Raw genomic sequence first — 5,456 nt, 5'->3', positions numbered from 1 at the left:
GCTTAGTCATGTTGCCATTGGTTGGGGGAATTTAGGATTTCAAATAACCCAATTTAGACCGACTTTGGGTCTCAAATCAAGAAAAACAAATAGGGTCTTAAAGAGACAGGAAAATATTGCAATAGATGAGAGAAAAGAGAAGACAAAGCAGAAAACTTGGCAGGTGAAGACACATGGCTAATTCACTGAAGATGCTTGAACTCGTGAACCATTGGGATTTGCTGTTTTTATAGGCCATGAATGTTCCTCATTAGTTTTGTTTGTTGCGGTCAAGCATAAATCTCTGTGTCTTCTTTGATGCTCTGCAAAAAAAACTTTAATGCAGAGGATTCAGTCTCAATCTGACATTTGTACAATAGCAATTGTTTTGAATGTGACTATTCTCACAAACATTGAGAACATTTTTGTGTGCGATTGAAGTTAAATCTTTAAAGAGTGACAGGGTCTGGGAATTAGGCGTAATTGGAAGTAAATCTAAATATCTGGTAAATCATCAAATGCACCACATTTAGCATTCCTTAAAGCTGCATTCATCTGGATGTCTTGATTTAAATATGACTAGTTTAAATAATAAACAACTATAAGGTTTTCTTTGGTCTCTCTTAGTTTTTTTTTGGTTGTTGTGATGACCTACTAATTGATGAAGCTCCCAGATCTTTAGCCATTTTTAGAAACCTTCTATATTCGAATGACTGACAATTAATGTGACATAGTGGTGAAGTCAAACACTTAAAAAGATAGACGGTATTTTTTCTGAAATTGGTATAAAACAGAAGCGAACGGGAAATTGAACCTTGGATTTACTATACATCGATTAGTGTGCATATGTGTAACCAATCCTTCTCTCCATATTGGCACATAGGTGATCCCCTCATAACTGGACTCGAAAGAGATGGGGACAAAACTCGAAGTTGTCATAATATGCTAAAGTGCTTTCTTAAAAGGGGACCTATCATGCAAAATGCACTTTGTGATGTCTTTCATACATAAATATGTGTTCCTGGTGCGTCGGGGAACTCACGAAGCGTCAGAAAATAAAACCCTCTCTCTTTTCCTCCGTACCCAAATCTTTTAAAAACGGGTGTACAACGAGCGGATACAGATTTGCTGCCGATCTGACGTGTCCATCCGATCTGACGTCAAATCGGCAGCGGACCCACAGAAAGTTGATATCAGAAACAATACCTGACGTGTTTTGGACGTAATCCCGTCTTGGTTTACATTAGCAAGCCTCGCTAACACTCAGAGCTAACCTGTACTGTGTAGAGCACATGTGTTTAAAAAGCAGAAAATAAAAGAAAGAACTCACCTTGTGATAAACCCGCAAGAGAAAAAGCATTTGAGCTCCTTACTATTTCAAAAATAATCCTTGATGTGGTTTAGAACAGGATGGCGTTTTATCACAGCAGAATTTTACTTTAGCTCCGGTAGAATTCTGATCAAGCATTAGCTCCGCCTCCTCTTTTTTCTTTTTTCAAGCTAAGGACCCAAAATCCTTGTTTCTCTAACAGGGCTGCAAAAGAGGGGTATGAGCAGTATGAGGCATGGCTACAATGGGTGAACTGTTCAAAAAACTAAACAGACATGTTTTGTATAGGTATGGCCCTACAATATATTTTTCCAATATAGCATAATAGATCCAATTTAAGTTTAGCAGAAGCGAGTCTATGATAGCTAAATACATGTTTACCTTTTATTTCAAGTTAAGCAGGGAAACAATTCATAGAAGGGGCTTTCATTTAGTCTTTAAATGTATACAATATAGTGGTTGCACCCATAAGATACCAGCAAAACTGGGATAATAGCAAAAGCATTGCTCCATAGCACTACTAGTGGTCAGAAATTCTATATGGTACCTTAAAGATAAATGCTTTGATACAATGGGAAACGGTCCTGTTATGTCGTTCAAGGCTGCTGGGAATGTTTTGACATTTAGGCAGAGAGTTATTCTTTCCATTGTATTTTTTTCAGACACTCTGCCGGATGTGAGAGTTTAGGCTGGAGTTAGTGACTAAGCAAATGTCTGCTGCCTAACTTTTTATAGCAACAGGTATATTCCCTGTGACATCTTCATGAGTGGGTGAGCAAGAAAGGTTTCCAGTCATAAAAGTAGTCTCTGAGGCCTCTCCTTTTCCAACCTGCCATCACTCTTTTAAGATAAAGGTTTTACACAAATTCATGTAGGCATATTTACTGAACCCAGCTGTGGACTGAGCTGCATTTTGGTATTTGGCACATTTTAGCTTGTTTTAAGCAGTCCCTGAAGCAGTCTTGACAGAAACTCTTACAAGTTAGCAACAATGTGAGTTCCAGGTGGCTTCCAAAATCAGCCTGAAAACCGGCCTTGGCTTGTAATTCTCATAAATGGAAAGTCATTATTTTATTATTTGTATCAATTTGAGGAAAGTATGGTGCAAATGAGTACAAACACAGCTTCTAATAACTAATAAATCAACATCAAGTATCAGCCAAACTGGCTCAATGTGGACTATTAATTAAGTAATAGGATTCAATAATGTAAAGTAGAAAAGAGGAATAAAAGAACTACGACTGAAACTAGGCTATATGGCAAGCATTGAGAGATTATAAAGAAAGAGCTTAGTGTTGTAACCACACATTTACTGGTCCTTCAGGCACAGACCTGGCAAAATGACTCGGTTGGCCCTCAACTTTGGTCGGGATTTAAATAACTTCTCAACAACTAGATTGCCATGACATTTGATACATACATTTATGTTCCCCACAGTATTAATTGCAAGATTTAACCTTTAGGTTTTATCTGGCATAACTTTCGGTGCAAAATTATAATTTGTCCAACACTTTGGACAACAAAACTAAAGACATTCTTAATGTTTTGTATATTCAGTATTAAATTAAACAAGCTAAACCAAGCTTGAAATTAAATATTACATTAACAACATGTTAGCATTGTCAGTGTAGCTGCTAGCCTTGCTGTAGACTCTCAATCTTGTTAATTTACTTACAAACTGCATTACCATCATTGTAATCTTACTTTTACCGGTTTATAGGGAATGCTATTAACCTACTTTTTAAGTTTGTAAGAGCTGTTGACATCGGGTCACCCTTGGTTTATTCTCGGAATACCTACCTGTCTAAAAGAAGTTCAATGAAATTGAGAGAAAAAAACGTGTGTCATAGATTGAAACTGGCATCTAAAGAAGTCTTGTAAGGATTAGGAATTTAAATCATGACGCTGCTTCCAAATTGCACACCAAGGAATGCATGGTTTCCTATTTCGTCACATTATGAAGGGTTGTCTAACTGCAGCTATGAAGGAAAATGTTGCAGATCAAGGATCAAATTACTACAATGATACAGGCACTTTTTACAATTTTTGTTTGAAGCTGGTCTAATAATCTTACTGTTGCTGTAATACATTTTTACATTAATATTTCCTTATTTAATTAATCATAAGTTTATGGCTTATAAAAGCTATTGAATTAGTGAAAACAATAAAATGCTGTTCAGTCGGCTAAAGCAATTCTGATTTGTTGCATTGAAAGAGATTTGTGGCCAACAGACAATGTAACCAAAGCCCAAAGCAAAAAGTGGCTCAAATTCAAACCACATGGCTTAATTCCTTGATTACACTTACTGTATGTGTGCTCCCATGGAAGACCAAAGTCAAAACTATGGCTGAAGATATGGAAACACACATGAAGTAGATTACAGTACTGCACTCATATCACCCTTAACTCTGAGAATATGAATGGGACATTTTGTTCCACTTGCAATGAAGCCCTGACGATAAATGGCACTGTAACAATGCTTGAGTATAGTAGCATAAAATCTGTCTGAAGAGTATACAGCCTCCATTGAACTGAGTCATCTAGTGGCCAGGACGTTTTATATATATACTCCCTCAATCTTGATTTTTTTAAATAGTATTTAAAGTGACAGTTACAGTGGAAAAGGTGGAAGCAGTAGCTGCCGTAGCTCCCCATTTTCCATGTTCATCACCTCCCACAGTGTATAGATTGGGTGTTTTCCAACATTGTGGTTTGGGTTAAAGTAACCCAAACCGTTGTTTCCACGTCACATGTAAGCTTCGGTGCCTATGCGTCCCTCCACAAGCTGCTGCAACAAGCCAATCAAAATCCATCATTACTAAACACAGCATTGCATGAGAGAGTGGGGAGTGAAAGAACCAAATTAGTTTTCCAACAATATATTAAAATCGTTTTTTCCTCTGCACAATGATTGGCAATCGTGTTGCATTCTGCAGAGGCGCTGACATTTTCGAAGGGTAGCATACTACGTGCTTCGATAACTTTTATTATCTGTCCTCTCTGTCGTCTGTCAATCTTTTTTCATTATATGTGTAAGGTAGGCTTTTTGCATAGGCCTATGGAAGTATAACCATATTTTAAAAAAGCTGACAGAGGCTAAACAGTGATAGCAAACTCAAACTACCGTAAGTCAATGATTGAAATCATTACGAAGCAGTTGACAGCTTGCCAACCATTTTGGTCACTGATCCATTTGTAAATTCAAGCCGACACATATCCATATTTATAACCGACTATACTCTGAATATCTTGGGGAGAATGTAAACAGGAAGTCATGTTGCAACGAGTCTGTCATTTGTAAACATTTGCAAACCCATTTGTTGGCCTATATCCGTTTATATTTAAACCAATTCACTAACAAAAGTAGCCTATGCCGAATTAGCTATTATCGATTCCTGTAGGAATTGTACTAAACTACGTGAAGACAACTATCACTGGATTACCTCGATATTGAAGAAAACTTAAAAACATGAGGATTCTTAGGCAAGTTCTGAAGTCAGAAGGAGCGTCTTTTTCCACTTAGCCGAGCGAGGCCAACTCGTAAAGTGCAAGTCAAGGTGAATCCAAACATTTGTGTCATGTCTTTGCGTTGCTTTTTGACTGGGTTATCAGAAGGTGTGCGATTTTAACGTAAATTGCGGCAAACTGAAGTGCGTAGCCTACCTGAATTGCCTCTTTGAACTGTGTGTCCACGGCTGTTTCTCCACCTAATGCTGCGGGTTGACAAGCGGGACACATCAACAGTCAAACTACTATAATAAATGAGTTGTCTATTTCCAGATTGTTTCTGAAGGCATTTACCTTTTTCTTTTCACCTGACGCAGTATCTTTTTGTTTCTGTTCTTTGTGTCCACCTGACCTTTCAACCAGGGGCGGGGCGGGGATCTGGAAAAATATTCATGGGGTGGCAAGAGGGTGGCAGGAGAATTTCAAGGGTGGCATCCCCTGGCAGAAGTATATGCTGATTTAATCGCAGTCATATCAATCAATGTTAACTTGGAAAGCCACAATATTGATATTTTAACTCAATAACATTAGGTGACATTATTGTGGCACAATTTTAACTGAACAATAACTGAATGAGTTTGTTTCACTCTTAGACCAGCAGGGGTACCAAATATATGAAGACTGCTGCAATAAGTACAT

The sequence above is a fragment of the Notothenia coriiceps genome, unplaced genomic scaffold (assembly GCF_000735185.1).
Source record: "Notothenia coriiceps isolate Sejong01 unplaced genomic scaffold, NC01 NC01_scaffold00026603, whole genome shotgun sequence".
NCBI classification, from domain to species: Eukaryota; Metazoa; Chordata; class Actinopteri; order Perciformes; family Nototheniidae; genus Notothenia; species Notothenia coriiceps.
The sequence above is the reverse complement of the archived record's forward strand: the minus strand, read 5'-3'. Positions refer to the sequence as shown.